This window comes from Phyllobates terribilis, unplaced genomic scaffold, assembly GCF_046119375.1.
Source record: "Phyllobates terribilis strain yellow unplaced genomic scaffold, ASM4611937v1 Scaffold_10__3_contigs__length_209671492, whole genome shotgun sequence".
Classification (NCBI taxonomy): domain Eukaryota; kingdom Metazoa; phylum Chordata; class Amphibia; order Anura; family Dendrobatidae; genus Phyllobates; species Phyllobates terribilis.
In genome coordinates this window covers 26,753,931-26,780,984 of record NW_027362770.1, presented here as the reverse complement: position 1 = coordinate 26,780,984, position 27,054 = coordinate 26,753,931, and the positions used below count along the sequence as shown (strand labels likewise).

Here is a 27,054-nt window from a genome sequence, read left to right as displayed (position 1 = left end):
CTGGGGGGAATAAAGTTCATTTTCTCCCTGCAGGGTTCAGCTAAGTGTGGGCGCCGGGCAGGTTAATAACACTTTTAACCCAATATCTGCAGGTTAATAGCGTTTTTTTCTGGTCAGAGGTTCCCCTTTAACTTTTCATTTACCAAATAAACAACAACAACAAAAATCTGTGCAAAATAGTACGTAGCATTTAATACATTGCAATCCCTGCAAATCTCGTAGACCCCTAGCCTGACACAGAATTGTTTTTCTGTCTGTAAACAGTATCCTTTGTCTTGCAGCTTCGACAGGAAGTATGTGTAAAGGCTATAGTGGGACTTTGGCAGACAGAAGGTAATGATTTCATACCGTTTTTAACACTTTGTAATTTGAATATGGTGAACAAAGGGTTGAGATTATAGCCAAAAAAAAGGGGCAAATATATTCCATCTTTCTCACCTCACCATGAATATATTGAAGTAACAGTTGCATGACACTCCACAACAGTGGCGTAACTAGAGTCTGATGGGCCTCGATGCAAAATTTGGACTTGGACCCCACCTACATGTTGGTCAGATGTATTAGCTTTTGTAGCATTCTAAATCATATGAAGACATATGTTTTGCCCTCCCCCCAATGTAATAATGTCCTCCATCCTGTACTAATGTCACCCATCCTAAGCCCCTCACTGTAATAATGTCCCTATTCTGGCCCCTTCCTGGTATAATGTCCCCCATCCAGGACCTCTTCCAGTAATAATGTCCCCCATGTTGGGCTTCTTCCTAGTATAATATCCCCCATCCTGGGCCCCTTCAAATAATATATGTCCCCCATCCTAGTGTAATCTCCCCATTTTGGGCCCTTTTCAGTAATATATGTCCCCTATCCTTGGCCCCTTCCAGTAATAAAAGTCCCCCATAATGGGCCGCTTCCAGTAATATATGTCCTCCATCCTGGGCCCCCCCCATAATGTCCAAGCTCCTCTGTAATAATGCTCCACGTTCTGCTGCTGTTTTCTAACACATTTAACAAAATAGGGATTTTTATCACCTTCTTCCGCTTCCATGACGCACAGCGTCCTCTTCTATAGCCAGTGCAGAGGCTGGCCGCTGACTTTGGCGTACCTGCTATGGGCCACGTTTAATGTCACTATGTGCTGCCTGTGACTGGCATGCCGACGTCAGCTGCCAGACGCTGATCGGCCAGCGGCAAATGTGCATCCTCTGATGAACATCCAGTTGAATTATGCACTAAAGTCGGTGGGCGCCCCTACTGCAGAGGCCCGATTGTGGTCGCACCCTCTGCGACAATGATCGTTACGTCACCTGCTCCACAATAAAGTTGACCATGGAAAGTGATATTTAATGAGATTATCCAAGGGGTTTTCCCACGATCAAAGTAAATTTTAATCAACATTTTAATCAATAGATCTTTAAATAATAACTTCCACAATTGGATGCGTTTAAAAAAAATGTTCCTGTGCTGAGATAATCTTATAAATGTGCCCCTGCTATGTACTTTTTGTAATGGCCGTGTCTGACTGTACAGGAACATGGTCTTATCATACCACATCTCCTGGGTAAGGATTAGAGATGAGTGAACATATTCAGAAAGCGTTTGGTAATTTCAAATTTGGCACGATCAAGATCGGCAAAATTTGGCCAAAGTTCTGTAAATGATCGCTTTTCCACTGGTGTATTTTTTAGGACTTTGGCTACGATAGTGGTGCTATATGATGAGTGGGGGGAACGTGTTTGATGAGGGGAAGGGGGGTGGGGAGAGGTCAGAGGAGAGGCGGACTGTTATTCTTAATTTTTTTTTCTTAACTTAATGTGTGGAGATTCCGGCAAGCCAATCAGGGAGCAATACCCATCCACAATGTGTCATTGCCTGCCGAAGTCACATGTCCCTCTCCATATAATGAGCGGACATGTTGTTTTAGTGCCATTCCGACAATGTAACAGCACAGAGAGGCTGCTCCTGGTTAGTGAGAGTGTGAGATAGTTAGCTAGGTGATTGCTTGTAAGTCAGATAGTTTAGATAGATAGGATCCTGTGTGCCTGTGAAATCGACCTTCCAGAAGATCAATAGTTTTTTGCTAATAGTATGGTCCAGACAGAGACACCAGGCCACATTCTGCATAAAACTCTTGTGCTGATATTGTGCTCCATGCAGGAGTATACCTTTGAAACTCAAATTTTTTTTCTAGTACTACCGTGCTACATAAAGCAGGCCACGTCTGAGCTTGTAATTGTTTTGTGCTGAGATTCTGCTCAATCCAGGGCTCCATAGTAGAAAATCTAATTTTTTTTCTCGTGCTACATAAAGCAGGCCACATCTGAGCTTGTAATTGTTTGGTGCTGATATTTGTAACATACCTGGCGGCGTCCTTGCATTGTGGTCCATCTCCCACTGTGCAAGAGCGCGCACTTGATCTCCAATCCAGAATGTCTCTCTGGCTTCCCTCCATGCTGTCTATTTGTGTCTGCTTCTGCTGCTTAAGGGCGGCGCCCGATCACTTCCTGCTTTTTGTACCTGCTGTGGGTCACACCCCTTGTGCGTCCTCAGCCTATTGCTGTCTGTCACCTGGTATATAGCTCAGCTGCTCCCATCTATCCCTGCCTGAGCATAGTGTTTCATTCAGTGTGTGCTTTCACTCTGAAGGTACCAGGTCTCGTTCTTTGTCTCCTGCCTTGCGGTATCAGTTCCCGTGTCTGAACTGAGTCCTGTCTATGTCTCCTGCCTTGCGGTATCAGTTCCCGTGTCTGAACTGAGTCCTGTCTATGTCTCCTGCCTTGCGGTATCAGTTCCCGTGTCTGAACTGAGTCCTGTCTATGTCTCCTGCCTTGCGGTATCAGTTCCCGTGTCTGAACTGAGTCCTGTCTTTGTCTCCTGCCTTGCGGTATCAGTTCCCGTGTCTGAACTGAGTCCTGTCTGTGTACTCTTACCTGCTGCCTTTCCTGGAGGCTGTATTTCCAGGCCTGTCTGAACACGCTCCTAGCCTGTTCCTCCCGCCTTCTAGGGGCCGATTACCTAGATCCGTTCCTGTATCTTGTCTGTCCTGTCTGAACACGCTCCTAGCCTGTTCCTCCCGCCTTCTAGGGGCCGATTACCTAGATCCGTTCCTGTATCTTGTCTGTCGTGTCTGAACACGCTCCTTGCCTGTTCGTCCCGCCTCTTTGGGGGCCGATTACCCAGACCTGCTCCTGTATCTTGTCTGTCCTGTCTGAACACGCTCCTTGCCTGTTCGTCCCGCCTCTCTGGGGGCCGTATTCCCAGACCCGCTCCTGTGTCCCGCTGCAGTGTCGGTCTCGTCCGTACACTCAGTTCCAGTCTGTACTCTCTCCTATCTTTCATCTGTCTTTTCTCTATGTCCGTTCCTTTCCTTTTTCTGCAGAGTCTGAACTCGTACCTAACTCCTGCCTGTTGTCTCTGTACTCCCGTTTGTGAGTTTGTGGTCCACTCGCTACTTCACTGCAAGTACCCTGTGGGTGTCTGGCTCTGCCTTTCCCTTCCTGTCTGTTCCGTGTGAACAGAGCCCTGTCCCCCCTACTCAGCCTTGCCTGCTCTGACTCCTTTGCTCACCGCTCCGGCGGTTCTAGCCTGCTCTGACTCCTTTGCTCACCGCTCCGGCGGTTCTAGCCTGCTCTGACTCCTTTGCTCACCGCTCCGGCGGTTCTAGTCCGCTCTGACTCCTTTGCTTACCGCTCCGGCGGTTCTAGCCTGCTCTTACTCCTTTGCTCGCTGCTCCGGCAGCCTTGCTCCGCTCTGACCCTTTTGCTCGCTGCTCCGGCAGTCTCGCTCCACTCTTGCTCACCGCTCCAGGCGGCCTCGTCCTGCTTTACTCTTGCTCACTGCTCCGGCAGTCTCGCTCAGCTCTGACGCTTTGTTCACCGCTCCTGGCGGCCTTGTCCTGCTCTACTCTTGCTCACCGCTCCAGGCGGCCTTGTCCTGCCCTGTTCTCGCTCACCTCTCTGGGTGGCCTCACTCTAGCTGTGTTTGCCTGTACCCCTCTGCCTGTATTGTTCCTGAGTCCCAGTGTGTACTGGGTCCTATCCCGCCAGTGTCCCTACCTGCTAGTGCCTCCCTGTCTGCACTCTAGCTGTGCTTGCCTGTACCCCTCTGCCTGTATTGTTCCTGAGTCCCAGTGTGTACTGGGTCCTACCCCGCCTGTGTTCCTACCTGCTAGTGCCTCCCTGTCTGCACTCTAGCTGTGCTTGCCTGTACCCCCCTGCCTGCATACCCGCCTGCCTGCATACCAGTCGTGCCTGCCTATACCCACCAGTCTGTGTGCCAGCCTACCAGTCTGTTCCTGTATTCCCCTGTGTGGGTCAAAAGCCGTGTCCGGGGTCTGTCCTGGAGTAGCACCTGGTCCCTCTGCTCGGTTCCTTCTTGGTGCACTGGCGTCGTATGCCGTCGTGCGACCCTGTTCGGATCGGGTGAATACCTAGTTAAGCCCCTCCAGGCATTCACTCTCCGGCACGGTCCAGTGGAATCACTACAATCACACGCACACGCCGCTCAGCCCGGGCGTGTGCATTACAATATTCTGCTCCATCCCGGTGTTCACTTTATAAAATCTAAATTTATTCTGTTACTACCGTGCTACAGAAACCATGGCACATCTGAGCTTGTGATTGTTTTGCGCTGATATTCTGCTGCATCTAGGGGTTCACACTATAAAATCTGAATTTTTTTCTGTTACTACCGTGCTACAGGAACCATGTCACATCTGAGCTTGTAATTCTTTTGTGGTGATATTCTACTCCAGCCAGGAGCCAACATTTCAAAATCTAAATTCTTTACGCTATTAGACTGGTCATGAAACCAGTCCACATTTCAGCTTTTAATTCTTTTGTGCCAATATTGTGCCTCATCCAGGAGTCCCCATTTTAGAATTTAAATTGGTTGTGCTGATAGCATGGTCCTGAAACCAGGCCACATTTCAGCATGGAACATGGCATGGACCAGCATTTGTAGCGTAAGCTTTGATCAGTAACAGGTGGATGAGTGACAGGTGTAGGCCTGATACTCTGAGAGCCCTGTCAAATTCAGGCAACACACATGAAGGAGACCCAAGTTTGAGTCCAAATGTTTTAAAAAATTCAGGTCAGACACCACTAAAGTGGCATAATTTTTTGTTATTTATTTATTTTACTCACTTATATAGCACCAATAATTCCACAACGCTTTACAGACGCTATCAATTTCCCTTGAGTAGAAATAGTATAATGGGGCTCTGACACCCCTTCCACTACAGGCACCCATCAGATGGAGACCCAACTTGGAGTCTCCACATTTCAAAAAAATGTTAGTAACATCAGCAGCAGTAGCAACAACAGGCACAGAAGCCATGACAAAGGTGTCACAGAGTGCAATAACGCGAGATCAATGCAGCACACTAAAAACTACACCATCGCCTAGTCTGCAATTGGGGTTCAAAAGTCATTGGAGATCCATGATTTGTTCATCTTGATGAAAGTTAGGTGGTCTACACTTTCAGGGGACAGCCAGATGCGTTCGTCCTTCAGGACACCACCAGCAGCGCTGAAGACACGTTCTGAGAGAACGTTGGCTCCCGGGCATGACAAAACCTCCAAGGTGTGACAGGCGAGCTGAGGCCACTCTTCCATTTTTGAATACCAAAATGCAAAAGAGTCCAAACTCCCCCTGATGGCATTGATATTGAGCTTAAGATACTCCTGTACCATCTTCTCCAGTTGTTCACTATGTGTCAGTCTTGTACTCTGTTCTGCTGGTGAACAGGCTGGTCTAAAAAAATATGTGAAATGACTGACAGACTTTTTTATTTTTTATTTATTTTACTCACTTATGTAGCTCCATTAATTCCACAGCGCTTTACAGACATTTACAAACATTATAGGCACTGTCCCCATTGGGGTTCACAATCTAAATTTCCTATCAGTATGTCTTTTGAGTGTGGGAAGAAACCAGAGTACCTGGATGAAACCCTCGCAAACATGGGGAGAACATACAAACTCCTTGCAGATGTTGTCCTTGGAGGGTTTGGAACCCAGGACCCCATGGCTGCAAGGCTGATAATTTTTTGCATTGACTACTCAACGTTCCTGGGGTTGGAAGTCTAGAACTGCGATGCACACTGTGTGCCTCACTGCTGTCTTGGGGAAAACCACTCTTAAGATTGTCTTCAAGTGTGTTTCGATACTCCAGCATGCGTGCGTCCCTTTCCAGGGAGGAAAGCATCTGGCAAAATTTACTCTTATACCGCAGATGTATCAGAGTGGCAACCCAGTAGTCAGCACTATTTCTAAGCCTAACAATATAGGCAACAATCATGTTGCAGAAAGAAGGCGCTCATGTGTCATAGTAAACATAGTAACATAGTTTGTAAAGCCGAATAAAGACTTGCGTCCATCAAGTTCGACCTGTTAGTTCTGTAATTGCTAAAGTTGATCCAGAGGAGGGCAAAAACCCCAAATGATTTGGCCAATCTTAACCTGAGGAAAAATTCCCTCCCGACTCTGAAACCAGCAGTCAGAATAAATCCCTGTATCAACCTATTTTATTTTTAAGTATATGCTGAAATCTGCCTGGTATCTAGAAATGCATCCAGTCCCCGCTTGAACTGGTGTAGGGAATCCGACATTACCGTCTCCTCACTCAGTGAATTCCATATTCTCACTGCTCTTACCGTAAAGAACCCCTTCCTATGCTGGTGCTGAAACCTTTTCTCTTCCAGTCTTAGTGAGTGCCCTCTTGTTACCGTAATATCCCTCCTTTTGAACAAATCCCGGGCAAGGTCTCTATACTGTCCCCTAACATATTTGTACACATTTATTATGTCCCCCCTCAACCTTCTCTTTTCCAGGCTGAATAGTCCTAGTTTTGCCAACCTTACTGGGTATTGCAGTCCCTCCATTCCCCTTATTAATTTTGTTGCCCTCCTTTGTACCTTTTCAAGCTCATTTATATCCTTTCTATATATTGGGGCCCATAACTGAACACAGTATTCCAAGTGTGGTCTGACCAGTGCTTTGTACAGTGGAAGAGCAATGTTCTCATCCTTTGCAGCTATACCTCTTCTGATACATCCCATTACCCTGTTTGCCCTTACAGCAGCGGCCTGACTTTGGGCACTCCAATTTAGTTTGCTATCAATCAAGATGCCCAAGTCCTTCTCCATCTCTGATTCCCCAATGATTTCCCATTCAGTGAGTACTGGTGACTTCCATTTTTCCTTCCCATATGTATGACCTTACATTTCTCCTCGTTAAACCTCATTTGCCATTTAATGCTCCACCTACCCAGCTTATCCAAATCCCTCTGTAGGTCTGCACTATCCTCTTTTGTATTAATTGTTTTACATAACTTTGTGTCATCTGCAAATATTGATATTTTACTATTTATCCCGTTGACTATGTCGTTAATAAAGATATTAAATAACATTGGGCCTAGTACAGACCCCTGTGGTACCCCACTAGTGACGCTTACCCAATCTGAGTATATTCCATTTATAACCACCCTCTGCCTTCTATCCTTTAGCCAGTTAGCTACCCACTTGCAGACATTTCCCCCCAGCCCCATCATTCTCATTTTGTATACCAACCTATTATGTGGCACGCTATCGAACGCTTTTGAGAAGTCGAGATACACGACATCCACTGGTTCCCCATGATCTACTCGAGAGCTAACCTCCTCGTAGAAGTCAATCAGGTTTGTTTGGCAGGAGCGATTCCTCATGAATCCATGTTGGTTCGGGATTAAAAGATTATTAGCATCAAGATGCTCCATAATTGCCTCTTTAATGAAGCTTTCAAAAATTTTGCCCACAACGGACATCAGACTCACCGGCCGATAGTTTCCGGCGTCACTTTTTGCTCCCTTTTTGAATATTGGCACTACATTCGCCTGTCGCCAATCAAGTGGCACAGACCCAGTCTCAACAGAGTCCTTAAATATAAGATATAACGGTCTGTCTATCACATTACTTAGTTCCCTTAGTACCCGTGGGTGTATGCCATCAGGTCCTGGTGATTTGTTTATTTTAATGTTACTGAGGCGTTTCTGTACCCCAGCTTGGGTTAAATTTGTCATACTTAGTGGAGGATTAAGCTTGTCACTTCTCATTTCTCCTGTTAGTTCTATTTCCTTTGTGAAAGTTGTCGGAAAAAAATTATTTAATAGATTAGCTTTATCCTCATCTTTCTCTATGATTTTGCCTTCCTCACTTTTTATCGGTCCAATATTATCCGATTTAATCCTTTTACTATTTATATACGTAAAGAACAGTTTGGGATTTGATCTACTTTCCCTAGCAATACGTCTCTCTGTTTCCTCCTTCGCTATTTTTATTTGTTTTTTACAGGTTCTCGTTTTTTCCTTGTAACACATTAGTGCCTCCTTACTGTTTTCCTGTTTTAATATCTTGAATGCCTCTTTTTTGCTATTTAACGCCCCTTTTACGTTCTTGTTCAACCATATTGGTTTCCTCTTATTTCTGGCCCTTTTATTCCCATACGGTATATATCTCTCGCACTGAGTATTCAGAATTCTTTTGAAGGTTTCCCATTTACTATTCGTATTTCCTTGATTAAGAACTTTGTCCCAGTCAATAAGTTGAAGGCTTTCTTTCAGCTGATCAAACTTCGCCCTCCTAAAGTTTAATGTTTTTGTTGTTCCCTTATTGATAACCCTACTGAAGGGCATTTTGAAGTCGATAATATTATGGTCGCTATTACCTAGGTGCCCCCCTATCTGTACCACAGTTATTCTATCAGGCCTATTAGTCAATATTAAGTCCAACACGGCCTTCCCTCTCGTTGGTTCCTGCACTAGTTGGGAGAGATAGTTATCCTTAATATTTGTCAAGAACCTTTTTCTTTTCTGAGATCTACAGGTTTCTGTTTCCCAGTCAATATCCGGGTAGTTGAAATCCCCCATTACAATCACTTCATTATGTTTTGCTACTTTGTCTATTTGTCCTAATAGCAGATTCTCATTCTCCTCTGTTATATTGGGTGGCTTATAGCAGACCCCCAGTAATATTTTATTATTATTTTTAGTTCCCTCTATCTCTACCCACATGGACTCGACCCCCTCTTCTCCCTATCCTCCCTCTCCTATATCTTCCCTTAGTCTGGGTTTTAGACATGACTTTACATATAAGCAGACTCCTCCGCCTTTCCCCTGTTTCCGGTCCCTTCTAAATAAACTATAATCTAATAAATTTACCGCCCAGTCGTAGCTATCGTCTAGCCAAGTCTCTGTTATACCTACGATGTCATACCTCTCCTCCGATATAAGCGCCTGCAGCTCATCCGCCTTATTGGTCAGGCTTCTTGCGTTGGTCAGCATGCAAGATAAAACTTTGGGGTTATTTAGCATCCTATTCTTCTCTAACGATCTAACTGTACTATCCCCACCCCCCTCTCCACCCTCATTATATTCACTTCTCCCCTTCCCCCTTGCTTGCCTCACATCCCACCTATTTCCTTGGTTCCCCCCCCCCGTCTCTAGTTTAAAAACTCCTCCAACCTATTAGCCATCTTCTTCCCCAGCACCGCTGCACCCTCCCCATTGAGGTGCAGCCCATCCCTACGGTAGAGCCTGTAGCCGACCGCGAAGTCGGCCCAGTTCTCCATGAACCCAAACCCTTCTGCCTTGCACCAACTCTTTAGCCACTTATTCACCTCCCTAACTTCCCGTTGGCGCTCCTGTGTGGCTCGCGGGATTGGTAGTATTTCTGAGAAAACTACCTTGGAGGTCCTTGCCCTAAGCTTCCTACCTAGGTCCCTGAAATCATTTTTAAGGACCCTCCATCTACCACTCACTTTGTCATTGGTGCCGATGTGGACCATGACCGCTGGGTCTTCGCCAGCCCCACCCAGTAACCTGTCAACCCGATCCGCGATGTGCCGGACTCGAGCGCCAGGGAGGCAGCACACCGTTCGGCGATCCCGGTCTTTGTGACAGATTGCCCTGTCGGGCTCTTCCATGAGGTTCTAGTCCATGGTGTGTTGGTGGAGGGGTAACACTCAACCGTGCCTCCTCCATCCCCTCCTGCCAACCACGGACAACAGAGAGGGGATCATTATCCTTTACATTTTCTAACTGTTGCGCGCCCATCTCCTCTTCCTCTCCATCCTCCTACATTTGTTCCTCTGCTCCTGTAACTTCACTAAGAGTTTGTCTGGTACCATGAGCACCTATTGATTGCTGTAATCCACCCTCCCATGTGCGATAACAGTCTGAAACTTAGAGATATTATTATCCTTCCGCGTTCTCCTCTGCTTCTTCCTCTTCCCCTGGGACCACCACCTCCTCCCGCAGACTATTCAAAGTGTGCGTCAGCATGTAGATGACCGGAATAGTGATGCTGATGATGGCATCATCCGTGCTAACCATCTTAGTAGCGATTTCGAAACTGTGCAGAAGGGTGCAGAGGTCCTTCATCTGTGTCCACTCCGCAAGTGTGATTTGCACTATGTCTGTACTGCGTTGGCCCAGGCAAAATGACATACTGCAGTAGGGCTCATCGCTGCTGCCACAGTCTCTGCAACATGTGCAGAGTGGAATTCCACCATGTCGGCACATCGCATATCAACCGGTTAACTGGTAGGCTGAAAGATCTGTGTAGCAATGCAAGTCGAAAACCCCTAGGTTGCGAATGGAGGAAGTGAGCACACAGCGACGGTGGTTTCAGAGCATCCAGACCACCAGGTTGTGGATATGAGCCATGCAAGGCCCCGTGTGTGAGGTTGCCCTGGCATATGTCCACCACCAGGTTCGAACCATTATCGTACATGGCCTTTCCTGGCTCCTGGTTCATGGAGACACCCATTGGTCAAACTCGGCCTGGATAGCTGTCAACAACTCTTGAGCTATGTGACTGCGATCTCCAAGGCATATTAATTTAAGCACTATTGCACTGTTGGAACATGTGTCTCATTAAGTGAGAGGTTGAGGACACATTTGGAGGCCCTAAAGGAGGTGGAGGAGGCCAAAGCAGTTGAGGAAGTGTTAGATACAGAGGTTTGTCCCGCAAGCCTTGGGGATTTCAAGACTTAGTGCCTAGTGACACCTTGGTGTCTAGTAGTTTAGTTCTCCATCCCCTGGTGTTTAGTGGTTTAGTTCTCCAACCCTAGGTGCTTAATAGTTTAGTTGTCCAACCCCTGTTGTCTATTAGTTTAATTCTCCATCTTCTGTTGTGCAGTTGTTTAGTTCTCCAACCCTAGGTGTTTAGTAGTTTACTTCTCCATCCCCTGTTGTCTAGTACTTTAGTTCTCCATCTTCTGGTGTGTAGTGGTTTAGTTCTCCATCACCAAGCGCGCTGCAAGCCTTGGGATTCCAAGACTTGTGGAGAAACCCATTCCCTGCCTGCCCCCACAGCCACCAGAGTCACCCACTGCCCAGTCAGCGAGATGTAACGCCCCTGGCCATGCTTGCTTGTCCAGGTGTGAGAGGTGAAATGCACGCTGGCAGACATAGATTTTTTTCAAGGAAAGGGTGATGTCTGCAACATGCTGCTGTAGTGCAGGCACAGCTTTCTTAGAGTAGTAATACCGACTGGGCAACTGGTATTGGGGGACTGCGACGGCCATCAGCTTTTGGAAAACATCTGTATCCACCAGGCGGAAAGGCAGCATTTCTGTGGCCAACAGATTGAAGATGGTGAAGTAGGAGGAAACAATTTTTTATGTGACCACAACTGCGGGACCGGGGGCTGGCTGGTGTACAGAGAGAGGGTGAAGTAGGGTGAACACGACAAGCTGCTGGACTGTGAGAGCAGGCGTAGATGATATGGTGGATTGAGAAAGATGTGATATGCTTGGTGTCTGAGATCGGTCAAAAACAGCAGGCATGTCCTCTTCCGCAACAGCTGATAGGCTCTCACTCACCCTGACTGTAGCAGGTAAACAGATGGAGGTTCTGAGGCCAGAGAACTGTGTGAATGTAAAAAAATACTTCTTTCTTGTATATTTTCTATTGAGGACTTCTTATCAGATGCGATTGATCCAAGTATCAATATCAAAAATATATTTTTGAAAAAAAATTATTAATTTATTCTCGGTGTGTCCATTAAAAATAATGATTGCAGTAATTATATATAATAGTTAAATGGTTACAGAGTGATTGTCCATTTGTCCATAATTAGCTTAATAGTTGAGATTCACCCATCTTTTCCTGGGATCCTGGATGGTAGACTGCATCTGTCTGTGTCCAGCGTGTGTCAGGATGACACCATGTGTCCGGGTAAAGAGCGTGTCTCCTTGGGCCTACATCAGCAGCTGTTTTACACACAAATCCTCGTCCTGTGGAATGACAAGCGCCCCCCCCCTGTCTCTTACATGGGCTTTTATAGGCCCCTCCATAGCACCTGTTCTTCTGTATATGGTACTGAACTAAAAATAGACAAATAGCGCATGTCATCTAGAAACCCTAGCACGATGGCTGATGCAATCTTATGCAATGTATGGTACAGAATTCAGAATTAAGAGTAAAATGAATATCCGTAATTAATATTTAACAGTGAAAACACTTGCCATGGTGATGGAGGAGGAAGAAGCAGCAGTTGTGGTTGATGGGGCGGCCAGTGGTTGGTCATGTCAAGTATATTGAGTTGCTCACTGATTTTAATGGGTGCAAAATAATTTTCATATTTTTCCTGAAAAGCTGGCAAAATGATTTTTGCTGTGATTACAGGCCCTGCATTATTAGACATTGTGCTTTACACTTTTCAACTTTCTTGTGTGGTTCCCTTTTAAGTAGCCCCACAATTTTACTTTAGAATTTACTTTTGAAATTTTCCTCTTGAATACTTTTTTAGTTATATATAAAAACTTTACCTTGCCTTTTGCAGACAGAACATCCATTAAATTTTACATTAGCAGTGAAATGGATGAGATTTCTAGAAACCTCATGTATGCTACAAAAATATCTTGTGGATAACATTGCGTAATTAACCCTTAACAATGCAAAGCATGAAATGTGCAGCATATGTGCACCAGGAGCGTAACAACCACGGTGAGGGGCCCGCCAACTACAGCACAAACTTCATCTAGATTTCTGATATACCAGGATGTGGGTTATACGGGATCTGCAAGGAAGAATGGTAGAGGATCCCCAAATCCAGGTGTGAAAAACTTGTTGCATCATTCCCAAGAAGACTCATGGCTGTACTAGCTTAAAAGGGGGCTTCTACTCAATACTGAGCAAAGGGTCTGAATACTTATGACCATGTGATATTTCAGTTTTTCTTTTTTAATAAATTTGCAAAAAATTCTACATTTCTGTTTTTTTCAGTCAAGATGGGGTGCAGAGTGTACTTTAATGAGAAAAAAAATGAACTTTTTAGAATTTACCAAATGGTTGCAATGAAACAAAGAGTGAAAAATTTAAAGGGGCCTGAATACTTTCCGTATCCACTGTATATACCAGGATGAGGAACATACATATCAAGATGGGGGATATATATATACCAGGATGAGGAACATACATACCAGGATGGGGGATATATATACCAGGATGAGGAACATACATACCAGGATGGGGGATATATACCAGGATGAGGAACATACATACCAAGATTGGGGATATATATACCAGGATGAGGAACATTCATACCAGGATGGGGATATATATACCAGGATGGGGTCCAGGATAAGGGACATATACTAGGATGGGGTATATATGACGCGCCCCCTGGGCCTGTGTTGTGTAGCGTTGCGCACGCGGGGAATACCCGGAGCCGGATCTGTCGGGGTTAGTAGTCCTCGTGGCGGTGACCCGGTCCGTGCCCAGGGTGTCAAACTAAGTGGCGGAATTTAGCAGAAGATGTTATAGTGTTCGACTACGCCACCCGTTGAATGCGGTTATGAAGCCGCCGCTGCAGGGCAGACCGCTGAGGCCGGTGGTACAGTTGTGCAGCGTGGGTAGTATAACCCCCAACGGGAGGGGTATGGCCTCAGGGCAGCAGACGTGGATGATGGGGATAGCAGAATTGCACGCAGGCACCAGGAACCACTCAGAGACGGTGCGGTGTAGTTCAGGGTCTTTACTGGTGGCAAAGGTAGACCCTCCCGGGAGTACTGGCTAGCGATCGGGGCCTGGTCAGTCCGTGAGCAGATAGGATCTCCCCCGGCCAGGCGGAGTTGTAGGCCTCCCCAACTAATTGTACTCTTCCTGGCTACCTTGCTAGAAGCGGGTAAAAGTAGCCCACGTCCCTGAGTGTACCGTGTGGTGCTCACCCGTATGGCCGGTGACTCGGGGCCTTCTGGTAGCCTCCGCTCCACGACGGCGGTGCTGGTCCCTTGCGTGTGACCGTGCCTTCGGGTTTCTTGGCCAGAGGACCTGAAATCCCCTGCCGGACGGTTTCTGCTGCTGGGTATGGAACAGTCCCCACAGCCTCGGACTCCGTGTCCGGTGAGATCTCTTCAGTCAGGACGAGCTCTACAGCTTCCAGTCCTGGACCCCTTTTATCACTGCTCCCACAGAGCTCCTGATCTTGCTCTCCCTGCATCTGCTCCACTCCAGACCAGACTGTGTCTCTGTCTGGGACTCCTCTTCTTCTCTTCTTTTTCTTTTTCTTACCTAACCCCACCTCAGCCCCAGTTTATATAGGAGAAGTTCTTCCCCTCCCAGGACTGGGCAGGAGGTGTGGCATGCTTAGGGTTCCTGACCAGGAGACCTCCCACCTGCTCACAGACGTAATATTGCTATTACTGTGGTAACCAGAACCCTGGGGTGCCACATTCCCCCCTAGTAAAATTTAGTACTCCGGGACTAAACATATTTTTGAAAACATAACAGGGTATAAACAGGAACAATACAATAAGGAAAAACACGTTAGGGTGGTCACGGAGTGTCCGCAACCGGGTGCAATTTTTGAAGCAAAAAGGGTGTCCATTTCACCAAAGAACGGGGAGCCGTAACCAGGTAGGGGTCTGTCCTGCCCCGAGTCTTTAACAGTCTATAGTCCGTTCCTGGGTTACGCTCCAAACATATATACAACAGAGTTCCGGTTAATCCACAAAAGACACCTATAAAATAACTGGAAAAACATAATTATTTACAAGCAACAGTAAACAGGTAAATACCAATAAGACAGTCTGAACACCTTAGATCCTCCAACGTACGGGCAACTGGCCTCTATTGGCCCTAGTAGACCTACGGAGCTTACTGACCGGTCCTGAGCTACAGGGTGTAGGAGCTGTCAAAGGTAAGCTGGGCAGCTGTCTACGGACTCTTTGGCTCACTAGGGGCACGGCAGGCTCACTATAAGCAGAGGGTCGATTCTCCTGGTCTGCTTGTGTGGGGTCTTCTGCCTCCTGGACCGGCTGCTCTTCCAGCTCTACCTGTTTTTCCGTAGGCACTTGGGATGCTGGCTGGAGGAAGGTGAGGACGGGTACCACAACAGCGCCATTTACCTGTGTCCAAGACCGAGGGAAGTCTCCGAGTAGAGTACTGACCATCTCTTCCCTTTCCTCTGCGGGTCGAGGGTTTTCTTGATCTTCTTCAGGGTTTCGTAGCTGCTCGGGACACTTCTTCAGGTGATCTCGGGAGACAATGGCTGTGGTTTCTCCTCCATCCTTACTGATTGTGCAGATTTTTGGGTTTTCATGGCTTGATGGCAGTACGGTGTACGGGTCCTTCTCCCACTGGTCGTCCAACTTGTGGAGCCGTCTTTTCCTCTTCAAGACCTGCTCTCCAGGTACCAGGGGAACAGCGGGAGCACACTGGTTGTAAGTCTTCTCCTGTCTTTCTCTTGCTTGACGGAGACTTCGCTCAACGCTCTCCTGTACTTTCCGGTACTGCTGCTGCCTCTCTGTGTCCCAGTCTGCTTCTGGTGAAGTATCCTCGGGTGTCAGGACTCCCATATCCAGATCAACAGGCAGCTTACCAGGTCTTGCTCTCATTAGGTAAGCCGGGGTACAGTTGGTAGAACCTACAGGGATGTGGTTGTATAGGTCCACCAGATCAGGCAGTTTCTCAGGCCACAGACTGCGTTCTTCCAGGGGCAATGTTTTCAGAAGGTCTATCACCACCTGGTTCATCTTCTCGCAAAGTCCATTGGTTTGCGGATGATAGGGTGTTGTTCTTATCTTCCGGCAGCCATACAGAGTGCAGAACTCCTGGAAGACTTCCGCTTCAAAGGCAGGTCCTTGGTCCGTCAGCACCTGCTCTGGGTATCCGTGTGGACGACAGAAGTGCTGCTGGAAGGCTCTAGCTGCTGTTTGAGCCGTTAAGTCCTTGACGGGGACTACAACCAAGAACCGGGAGTAGTGATCCACGATGGTTAACGCATAGACGTAGCCACTTCTGCTGGGGGTCAGTTTTACATGGTCCAAGGCTACCAGTTCCAACGGCTGCCTGGTGACGATGGACTGCAGGGGAGTCTTCTCGCTGGCACGGTCCTTCCTTCTTAGGTTGCATGGGCCACAGTCTCTGCACCACCTCTCGATGGTCCCTCTCATGCCTACCCAGTGGAACCGCCCGCGCAGCAGGAACTCCAGCTTCTTCCATCCGAAGTGCCCAGCTCTGTCGTGGTATGCCTCCAGTACCATAGCCGCGTCTCTTCTTGGCACCACTACTTGCCAGATCAGTTCATGCGTCCGGGAGTTAACCATTCTGCGGCACAACTTCCCCTTGTAAAGAAACAGTCGACTCTTCTCAGCCCACAGTTGCTTGGTCTCCTCCGGAGCGTCTGGGTCAAGGCGGGCATCTGGCCGAGTCAGCATCTCCTTCACTAGTCGGACGGCGGGGTCACTGTCTTGTGTTTCCGCCCAGTTGTAATGAGGTAAGGGGTTGAACGTAGCGGATTGCTTACCCCTTACACGGTGGGAATACTGGGTAGTCCCATGACGGTGAAACGTGGGGAGTTCAACTTCTTCCAGTTCCTCTGGATCTTCCCCTACGTCCGGTAGGTTTGGCATTCTGGACAAGGCATCCGCGTTGGTATTGGAGCGTCCTGCCCGGTATTTGATCGTGAACTCATAGTTGGACAGGCGGGCCATCCATCTCTGCTCCAGGGCACCGAGTCTTGCAGTGTCCAGGTGTGTCAACGGGTTGTTATCCGTGTACACGGTGAACCGCGAAGAGGCGAGGTAGTGCTTAAAGCGTTCGGTGACTGCCCACACCACTGCCAGGAACTCTAGCTTGAATGAGCTGTAATTCTCAGGGTTTCTTTCGGTGGGTCGCAGTTTTCGGCTGGCGTAAGCAATTACCCGTTCTCTCCCCTGCTGGATCTGGGACAGTACGGCTCCTAGCCCGATGTTACTTGCGTCGGTGTAGAGGATAAAGGGCTGGCTGTAATCAGGGTACGCCAGGATTTCATCCCCCGTGAGGGCCATCTTCAGCTGGCGGAAGGACTCTTCTTCCAGCTTCTCCCATCTGAAGGGCGGCTTCTGGTTCTTGGCCTTCCTGGACTGGCCTATCAGGAGGTCCTGCATAGGAGCTGCCTTTTTGGTGAAACCGGGAATGAATCTTCGGTAGTAGCCTACCAACCCGAGGAACTGCCGCACTTCCTTTACGCTGGAGGGTCTTGGCCATTCCTTAATCGCGGTGATCTTATCAGGGTCGGGAGCCACTCCGTCAGCACTCACCACGTGTCCCAGGTACTGCACTTTTGGTTTTAGCAGATGACACTTCGACGGTTTCACCTTCAGACCGTAGTTTGCCAGGGCTTCGAACACTTCCGTCAGGTGTTTCAGGTGGTCCTCGTAGGTTTTGGAATAAACTATAACATCGTCCAGGTACAGCAGGACCGTCTCAAAGTTCCGGTGTCCCAGACAGCATTCCATCAATCGTTGGAAGGTTCCTGGTGCGTTGCAGAGTCCGAACGGCATGCAGGTAAACTCGCTAAGTCCCATCGGGGTGGTGAATGCGGTCTTCTCCCGGTCCGCCTCTGCGACAGGAACCTGCCAGTACCCGCTAGTGAGATCCAAAGTGGAGAAGAAGTTAGCAGATTTTAAAGCAGCCAAAGACTCCTCTATCCTTGGTAAGGGGTACGCATCTTTGTGTGTGATACGGTTGATTTTCTGGTAATCTACACACATTCTCATGGTGTTGTCTCTCTTTTTAACCAAGACTAGTGGAGCTGCCCAGGGGCTACAGCTATCCCTGATTACCCCAGCCTCCTTCATGTCTCTAAGCATCCCCTTGGCGTGTTGGTAGTGTGCAGGGGGTACGGGACGATACCTTTCCTTTATGGGAGGATGATCTCCCATGGGGATGTGATGTTCCACTCCCTTTACTCGCCCGAAGTCCAGCGGGTGTTTACTGAACACTCTCTCGTATTCCTGGATCACCCGGTAGACTCCCTGCTTTTGGTGAGCAGGTGTGGAGTCAGTACCCAAATGCAGTTGCTGACACCAGTCCTCCATTTGTTGCTTAGAGCCGTTACCTTCCTCTGGATGAGATGGAGGCAAGGGTTCCACGGACTGTACAGAATTTTGGTTGATGGCATACAATTTGGCTAGCGTAGCATACCGGGGCAGGTACACTTCCCTCTTCCCGATATTTATTATGCGAACGGGCACCCTCCCATGGCGTACATCAACCACCCCCCGTGCCGTCAAAATGGTGGGCCTACTATCTGAGTAGACTGGTTCTACCATTGCCTGGTAATCTCTACCTCTCAGACCAATAGCTGCCCGGCACCAAATCATCATTTCACTTTTCGGGGGCATGGCAATAGGGAAAGGGTCACACATTCTCACGCTACCAATCTCACCACCGGAGAGTTCCACCTGTTGCCGTCGCATCAGTGCCCGGATCTCTTTTTGGAGCACTTGCTGCTGGCCGGAGCTGGCGTTCTTGGCAACCTGCTGTAAAATGAGAATCACCTCTGCAAGACAATTTTCAATCACATTAGTTCCTAGAGTTATCTTTGGGTGACTCTCGCGCTTGTCAATGTCTACAATGATCAGTCCCTGTGCTGCCAGTTCGACTTTACCGATTTTAATGGTCATCTCTTTAAATCCGATCTGTGGCACGGGCTGACCATTGCTGGCGATGATACTCAAGTCGTCGTCTGGGTAGGGGGTTATATCCGAGTCATTCCAGTACTGCTTGAAGAGCGCGTATGGGATGGTGGTGACCTGTGACCTGGTGTCAAGTAGGGCACTCATAGGAATGCCATCCAGTACCACAGGCAAGACTGGACGTCCTCCCACGTATTTGTAACGCCAGTTCGATGGGCCTGGTGATCTTATTCCTAGGGGTTGGCCCTCTACCCCAGGTTGTGCCAGTTTAAAGGACAGTACCTTGCCATATGTCCGGGTTGATTGCAGCGGCGGCAGATGGGTTGTCCGTCCTCGTTGTATCGGTCGCTGGGTCTTCCTCTGGCCGGTGGGGTCCTCCTTGGTCGGCGCCACGGGATATCCTCCGGTCCGGATGCCAGCTGGATCTTCCCTGGAGTAGAAACCTGTAAAGACTGCACAGTTCGGTTTAGCGCGGCAACGCTTTTAGTTAGCTCTTGGACCTGACGGTGCAGGTCTGTAGCCGGGTCATTGTTTAAAGCCTGCGCATCAGCTCCCACAGGCCCTGCCGACAAGGGCGCCGTCTCCTGGTGGTAAATGGTAGCAGGGCGTTTGTGGGTCACAGCGCCACCTGGTGCCGGTTCTCGGAGCACTCGGATGGCTCTGTCCTTGAACTGTGCAAAGTCCAGATGAGGGTCCTGTAAGGCCATTGCTCGCAACTGGGTTCGGTGGGCATTGCAATGTAGACCCTCTATAAATTGTTCAGTCAACAACTTGTCTTCGTTTCCCACGCCATCAGGGTCGGCCTGCTTAATGGCTCTCAGGGCCTCTTGTAGGTTTAGTGCATAGTCCCTTATATTCTCATGTGCTCGCTGCTTGCACCCGTAGAATCTAAGCTTGATCTCGGCTGAGGTACGGGTATCAAAGGTGTCCTTCAGCCGGGCTAGTATCTCTGCGACAGTCCTCCTCCTCCCAAGTGGCCAGGACTTTACCTCCCTTTGGGCTGCCCCTGTTAATTGAGCCACCAGGATGCTCACTTTTTGCTCTTCTGTGAGGGGGTACACCTGGAAGAGGCTATCCAGCCTTTCTCTGAAGTCATTTAGGGTATGGGACTCCCCTGAGTACTGGGGTAGCCAGGCTGCCCCCGGGATGTAGGGCATGGTGAAAGGCATGACCGCAGCAGCAGTGGTGCTGGCGGTGGCTGTAGCAGTGAAGCTCTCCTCCGTATCCGACATCCTCCTCCCCCCTAGTGGACCGTGGCCTACCTTGCGATGATCCTCTTCCGTAGGCCGCGGCTCCGCAGTGGATCGTCAGGGTTGAGGACCTTCCGTCGCGCTCCTGTGACGTCGGCGTCTGGTGGGCTCCTTCCAGGACCTTACGCAACGTCCGGACGTGAGGCGGGGCTTCAGTTCTCGCGCGCTTTCGGAGTCCACGCCCCTCTTCTTCTCGCGCGGCGTCCTCGAGATGGCGTCCAATGGCGGGAAAACTCCACGGATGGCGGGAAGAAGGCAAAAGATGGCGTCGGATGGCGGGAAAACTCCACGGATGGCGGGAAGAAGGCAAAAGATGGCGTCGGATGTCGGGAATCTTCACCACAGGTAAGTTTAACAGTCTTTTTCAGGCACGCAGTACCCGGTGGTTGCGGGCACGAGATCCTGCCGACTACGCCAAAGTTGACGCGCCCCCTGGGCCTGTGTTGTGTAGCGTTGCGCACGCGGGGAATACCCGAAGCTGGATCTGTCGGGGTTAGTAGTCCTCGTGGCGGTGACCCGGTCCGTGCCCAGGGTGTCAAACTAAGTGGCGGAATTTAGCAGAAGATGTTATAGTGTTCGACTACGCCACCCGTTGAATGCGGTTATGAAGCCGCCGCTGCAGGGCAGACCGCTGGCACCAGGAACCACTCAGAGACGGTGCGGTGTAGTTCAGGGTCTTTACTGGTGGCAAAGGTAGACCCTCCCGGGAGTACTGGCTAGCGATCGGGGCCTGGTCAGTCCGTGAGCAGATAGGATCTCCCCCGGCCAGGCGTAGTTGTAGGCCTCCTCAACTAATTGTACTCTTCCTGGCTACTTTGCTAGAAGCGGGTAAAAGTAGCCCACGTCCCTGAGTGTACCGTGTGGTGCTCACCCGTATGGCCGGTGACTCGGGGCCTTCTGGTAGCCTCCGCTCCACGACGGCGGTGCTGGTCCCTTGCGTGTGACCGTGCCTTCGGGTTTCTTGGCCAGAGGACCTGAAATCCCCTGCCGGACGGTTTCTGCTGCTGGGTATGGAACAGTCCCCACAGCCTCGGACTCCGTGTCCGGTGAGATCTCTTCAGTCAGGACGAGCTCTACAGCTTCCAGTCCTGGACCCCTTTTATCACTGCTCCCACAGAGCTCCTGATCTTGCTCTCCCTGCATCTGCTCCACTCCAGACCAGACTGTGTCTCTGTCTGGGACTCCTCTTCTTCTCTTCTTTTTCTTTTTCTTACCTAACCCCACCTCAGCCCCAGTTTATATAGGGGAAGTTCTTCCCCTCCCAGGACTGGGCAGGAGGTGTGGCATGCTTAGGGTTCCTGACCAGGAGACCTCCCACCTGCTCACAGACGTAATATTGCTATTACTGTGGTAACCAGAACCCTGGGGTGCCACATTTATATACCAGGATGGGGCCCAGGATAAGGGACATATACCAGGATGGGGGATATATATACCAGGATGGGGCCCAGGATAGGGGATATATACCAGTATGGAGGTTATATATACCAGGATGGGCCCCAGGATAGGGGATATGTACAAGTGCTTCTCACAAAATTAGAATATCGTCAAAAAGTTAATATATTTCAGTTCTTCAATACAAAAAGTGAAACTCAATATATTACAAAGAGTCATTACAAACAGAGTGATCTATTTCAAGTGTTTATTACTGTTAATGTTGATGATTATGGCTTACAGCCAATGAAAACACAGAATTCATTATCTCAGTAAATTAGAATACTTTATAACAACAGCTTGAAAAATGTTTTCAAAATCCAAAATGTTGTCCTACTGAAATGTATGTTCAGTAAATGCACTCAATACTTGGTCGGGGCTCCTTTTGCATCAATTACTGCATCAATGCGGCGTGGCATGGAGGCGATCAGCCTGTGGCACTGCTGAGATAGTATGGAAGCCCAGGTTGCTTTGATAGCAGCCTTCAGCTCATCTGCATTGTTGGGTCTGGTGTCTCTCATCTTCCTCTTGACAATACCCCATAGATTCTCTGTGGGGTTAAGGTCAGGCGAGTTTGCTGGCCAATCAAGCATAGTGATACTGTTGTTTTTAAACCAGGTATTGGTACTTTTGGCAGTGTGGACAGGGGCCAAGTCCTGCTGGGGAATGACATTTCCATCTCCAAAAAGATTGTCGGCAGAGGGAAGCATGAAGTGCTCTAAAATTTCCTGGTAGACGGCTGCGCTGACTTTGGTCTTGATTAAACACAGTGGACCTACACCAGCAGATGACATGGCTCCTCAGACCATCACTGATTGTGGAAACTTCACATTAGACCTCAAGCAGCTTGGATTGTGTGCCTCTCCACTCTTCTTCCAGACTCTGGGACCTTGATTTCCAAATGAAATGCAAAATTTACTTTGCATTTGCTTAACGTGTCAATGACTGCATTCTGGACATCTGCCAAATCAGCAGTCTTCCCCATGATTGTGGAGCCTACTGAAACAGACTAAGTGACCTAGTTAAATGCTTAGGGAGCCTTTGCAGGTGTTTTTTGGTAATTATTCTAATTTACTGAGATAATGATTTTTGTGTTTTCATTGGCTGTAAGCCATAATCATCAACATTAACAGAAATAAACACTTAAAATAGATCACTCTGTTTGTAATGACTCTATATAATATATGACTTTCACTTTTTGTATTGAAGAACTAAAATAAATTAACTTTTTGGTGATATTCTAATTTAGTGAGATGCACCAGTATGTATATATGTATATATATATATATATATATATATATATATATATATGTATATATATATATATATATATATATATATATATATATATATATATATATACATACATATACATATACAGTGGTGGCCAAAAGTATTGGCACCCCTGCAATTCTGTCAGATAATACTCAGTTTCTTCCTGAAAATGATTGCAATCACAAATTCTTTGGTATTATTATCTTCATTTAATTTGTCTTCAATGAAAAAACACAAAAAGAATTGTCCTAAAGCCAAATTCGATACAATTCCACACCAAACCTAAAAAAGGGGGTGGACAAAAGTATTGCCACTGTTTGAAAAATCATGTGAAGCTTCTCTAATTCGTGTAATTAACAGCACCTGTAACTTACCTGTGGCACCTAACAGGTGTTGGCAATAACTAAATCACACTTGCAGCCAGTTAACATGGATTAAAGTTGACTCAACCTCTGTCCTGTGTCCTTGTGTGTACCACATTGAGCATGGAGAAAAGAAAGAAGACCAAAGAACTGTCTGAGGACTTGAGAAACCAAATTGTGAGGAAGCATGAGCAATCTCAAGGCTACAAGTCCATCTCCAAAGACCTGAATGTTCCTGTGTCTTCCGTGCGCAGTGTCATCAAGAAGTTTAAAGCCCATGGCACTGGGGCTAACCTCCCTAGATGTGGACGGAAAAGAAAAATTGACGAGAGATTTCAACGCAAGATTGTGCGGATGGTGGATAAAGAACCTCGACTAACATCCAAACAAGTTCAAGCTGCCCTGCAGTCCGAGGGTACAACAGTGTCAACCCATACTATCCGTCGGCATCTGAATGAAAAGGGACTGTATGGTAGGATACCCAGGAAGACCCCACTTCTTACCCTGAGACATAAAAAAGCCAGGCTGGAGTTTGCCAAAACTTACCTGAGAAAGCCTAAAACGTTTTGGAAGAATGTTCTCTGGTCAGATGAGACAAAAGTAGAGCTTTTTGGGAAAAAGCATCAACATAGAGTGTACAGGAAAAAAAAAGAGGCATTCAAAGAAAAGAACACGGTCCCTACAGTCAAACATGGTGGAGGTTCCCTGATGTTTTGGGGTTGCTTTGCTTCCTCTGGCACTGGACTGCTTGACCGTGTGCATGGCATTATGAAGTCTGAAGACTACCAACAAATTTTGCAGCATAATGTAGGGCCCAGTGTGAGAAAGCTGGGTCTCCCTCAGAGGTCATGGGTCTTCCAGCAGGACAATGACCCAAAACATACTTCCAAAAGCACTATAAAATGGTTTGAGAGAAAGCACTGGAGACTTCTAAGGTGGCCAGTAATGAGTCCAGACCTGAATCCCATAAAACACCTGTGGAGAGATCTCAAAATGGCAGTTTGGAGAAGGCACCCTTCAAATATCAGGGACCTGGAGCAGTTTGCCAAAGAAGAATGGTCTACAATTCCAGCACAGCATTGTAAGAAACTCATTGATGGTTACTGGAAGCGGTTGTTCGCAGTTATTTTGGCTAAAGGTTGTGCAACCAAGTATTAGGCTGAGGGTGCCAATACTTTTGTCTGGCCCATTTTTGAGTTTTGTGTGAAATGATCAATGATTTGATTTTTGCTTCATTCTCTTTTGTGTTTTTTTCCTTGCAAGCAAATTAAATGAAGATAATAATACCAAAGAATTTGTGATTGCGATCATTTTCAGGAAGAAACTGAGTATTATCTGACAGAATTGCAGGGGTGCCAATACTTTTGGCCCCCACTGTATATACTGTATATTAGCTTTGCTGCATTCTACATCTTAAAACTCTGATTGTGTCAGAACTGCTGCACCCAGTAAACTAAGTGATACATCATTGGAATCGGGCTCTCTTTTCCTACATTATGCTGCTCTCAGATGGTGACAGATTCCCTTTAAATATAGGGTTTCCACCAGGTTCTCTGATTTCCTCCCACACTCAGATATATTGATATCTAGAATTTAGATAAATGAGGACAGTGATGATAATGTTTGTAATGCGCTGTGGAAAATCATTGTGCCATATAAGTGAGTAAAATAAATAAATGTGCCTATAAATGATTTCACCATTGCTTATCATTTTCTAGATTGCTTCTCCTGCTCGGTCTCCAACTTCTGGACCTGTCAAATTTGTGTGAAGAATAAGTAGTGGATTATTGGATGTAAGATTACCAGTGATTCACTTATTCCTGAAATTCTAAAAAGTGTCTGTTTTACTTGCAGAACAAGAAAAAACGATATGTGTCACTGATGACCACAAGAGCTTAATTTTCAGAGATAAAACTGACACTGAAACTAAGGTAAAGCCTATGGCCCCAATTCATCATTTGTGTGTTTTTTAAGTCATTTTCCTTTTTTTGTCTTGTGGTAGTAGTTTCTGTTTTTGGTGCCAAATCCATCAAAATGGCACACGCGATTCATGAATTTGGTGCAAAGTCAGGAATAGGTTTTTGCGACTTTTGGCTCCAAAAGTCGCAAAAATTGAGACAAAATACTGGCCTACTCAAAAATACACCAAAAGGCGGCTGAAGTGAAGTTGTACAAAATGTAGCAACTTTTTAAAAAGTCGCAATTGATGAATTAGACGAAAATATCTGGAATGGCTAAAGTCTTCCCAAAAAGTAGAAAACAAATAAAAAACGGGTAAGACTTCAAAAAAGGCACAAATAGAAAAATGAATTGGGGCCTATGTTCCTGGCATAAATACGGTTTGGGGGGTTCAGAAGAAGGCATACAGTGTAACCCACCAAATGACACGTTTTTTGCGCCTGGAAAGGGGTTGTTGGGTATGAAGGGGGCTCAGGAGATGAACTGCCGTGACACAATCACGGGGAACCAATGGGTTATTATGACAGGCGGTGGTCTGCTGTCATCTCAGTCCTCCCGTAATGTTCAGCTGTAGGCTGAGCTCTATATGAGACCTAGATTTTCACTATGCAATGCAATACTGTGCTATTGCAGTATGTACTATAAGCAATAAAACTGTTGTATGTTGAAGCCCACTAAGGGGACTAAGAGAACATTGTAAAAAAAATATAAAGAAAAAAGTTTTTAAAAACATAAAAAAAGTATAAAAGTTCAAATCACCCTCTTTTTCCCGTTAGAAAAAAAATAAATATATTTGGTATGTTTTGGTATATTGTGTTTGTAAAAGTCTGATCTATTAAATTATGAAAATAAATATTGATAAATGCTGTAAAAAAAAAAAAAAAACAGAATTGCATTTTTCAGTCACCTCATCATGCTAGAAAATGTAATAATAAGCAATAAAATCATCATATGTAATGAGCCTGGTATCAATAAAAACTGTCAGACCCATCAACAGAAAAATAAAAATACTATGGATCTCGGAAAATGGCGACACAAAACAAAAATTTTTTTTTCAATATTCTGATTTTTTTTTCATCACTTAAATAAAAAAAAAAATCGATGCATTCTTCATATTGCCGTAATTGGACTAGCCTGGCCAATCATATTTCCAGGTCATTTTTACCACACCATGAATGCTGCGAAAACAAAACCCAAAAAACAATGGCATAATTGCATTTTTTCACCTTTTAGGTACACTTGAAAGTTTTTCTCTCGCTTTCCAGTTCATCACATGATAACTTGAATGGTGCCATGGAAAACTTCAACTTGTCCCGCAAAAAAACAAGCCCTTGATGGGGAAATTAATCAATTATTGGTCTTGAAAAAAGGTGATGAAAACATTAAAGCGCAAAAATGAAAAATTCACTGGTATTTAAAGGTTAAATACTTGAATTATAATCATGTTATCAGCTGTACATGGTTTTCTTGAAAATATCTAATCTCTAATAATCCCACAAAAAAGAAAGTCCGTCTGAGTAAGGTCTGGTGACCGTTGTGGCCTTGTCCTCTATTGACTAACTGTCCTAAAAGATGAATCTTCATGTTTTAAAAACATTAAACTTTTAATATTTTATTCTAGTTTCCATTTTTTTTAAAAAAGCAATAGAATCTAATTAAATAATTTGTTCAGGTATGTAGGGTACAAAATAGCCTTCATTTGTGTCTCACAGTCTTTTACTATTTACTGTAATAGCCATTTTTCCATTAGAAACTTTTAACTCCCCCTTTTTTCATGTTTTCAGGAATACCACTTCACTTTTGATAGTGTCTTCAATTTTAAAAGTGGACAGG

At 46.6% G+C, this 27,054-nt stretch overlaps 1 long non-coding RNA gene across 1 annotated transcript; it reads left to right on the top strand.

Annotated features, from left to right (window-relative positions):
* The first annotated feature begins 277 nt into the window (after positions 1-277).
* Positions 278-27,054, top strand: LOC141164116 (uncharacterized). Its single transcript, XR_012250832.1, has 3 exons — positions 278-333; positions 25,117-25,193; positions 27,006-27,054. It is a non-coding gene; the product is annotated as an uncharacterized lncRNA (long non-coding RNA).